The sequence below is a fragment of the Crocodylus porosus genome, unplaced genomic scaffold (genome assembly GCF_001723895.1).
Source record: "Crocodylus porosus isolate Cpor-Errol unplaced genomic scaffold, CroPor_comp1, whole genome shotgun sequence".
In the NCBI taxonomy this organism is placed as follows: Eukaryota; Metazoa; Chordata; order Crocodylia; family Crocodylidae; genus Crocodylus; species Crocodylus porosus.
The window spans coordinates 51,655,020-51,655,952 of record NW_017728931.1 but is presented as its reverse complement, the minus strand read 5'-3'; the positions used below and the strand labels follow the sequence as shown (position 1 = coordinate 51,655,952).

General features: G+C 64.5%; 1 protein-coding gene across 1 annotated transcript in view; it reads right to left on the bottom strand.

The window, feature by feature from the left end:
- PICK1 (protein interacting with PRKCA 1) overlaps positions 1–461 on the bottom strand; it is an 18,219-nt gene extending 17,758 nt beyond the window's left edge. The window contains exon 1 of the mRNA XM_019544908.1: positions 369–461. The gene's annotated coding sequence lies outside the window, so the exon portion shown is untranslated. The remainder of the gene's footprint in view (positions 1–368) is intronic.
- Positions 462–933: the final 472 nt, after the last annotated feature.

The following is a 933-nucleotide window of genomic DNA, read 5'->3' as shown; positions in this document are numbered from 1 at the left end:
CTTCTTGACCCTTTCATATATTCTTGTGACCCACTTTTGGGTCTCCACCCACGGGTTGACAAACACCAATCTAGTCCAACCCCAGGCCTAAGGCAGGACCATCCTATGCAAACCGTGACTAACCCCCGCACCAGACGGCCCCGGACCCTGACAGCACAGCCCTGCCCTTCCCCTGCAGCAGGTGCAGCAGGGCCCGCAAGCCCCTGCCCCGCGGTGATGTACTTGTCAGTGCAACTCAAGAGCTCCCAGGCAGAGCCTCATCCCCCAACCCCCGCAGCCGGTACCACGGGTGACACCTTCCTTCCTGCCCCACGCCCCGCAACGCCCCCCGCTGGCCCCCCCAGGCGGGGCAGGGTCCCAGCTCTCACCGGAAGTGGCTGGCTCCAACCCGGCCCCGCATCCACCTGCCGCCACCCCCGCACCTGTCAGAACCTCGATTCTCCGCGTCACTTCCGCGCCGCGGCGGAAGCCGAGCCAGCTCAGTCCCCTCCCCCCTTTGTTGGGAGGCCGGGGGAATCACAGAGGAAGAGAGCTGGGGCTTGCGCGCTCCCATCTCGCGAGAGTTGAGGAGCGCGAGGCGCAAAGAATTAGGGGAGAAAGGAAGGAAAGGGGTGACGTGTGAGTTCAGGTTGCCATGGCGACAGCCAAATGGAGGAAGGGGCGGGGCCGTGCTGCGCTTTCGTGCCTGGTTGGCGGCCATGTTGTGGGGAGCAGGGGCTGGGGCGTGATGTCCGTACCGCAACACTCCCCCGCCTACGTGCCCCCCCCAGTCTCCTACCAAACCCTGAGGATGCCCCACACATCCGACCACCCAATCAGCCCAAGGTGAACACGTCCCCACTGAGAGGAGGTGCGCAGGCAGAGGCAGTTGTCAGTGCCGACTGGAACGTCTGATGACTCTGTAGCTAGGGTGCTCAGTCTCACAGGCCAGGC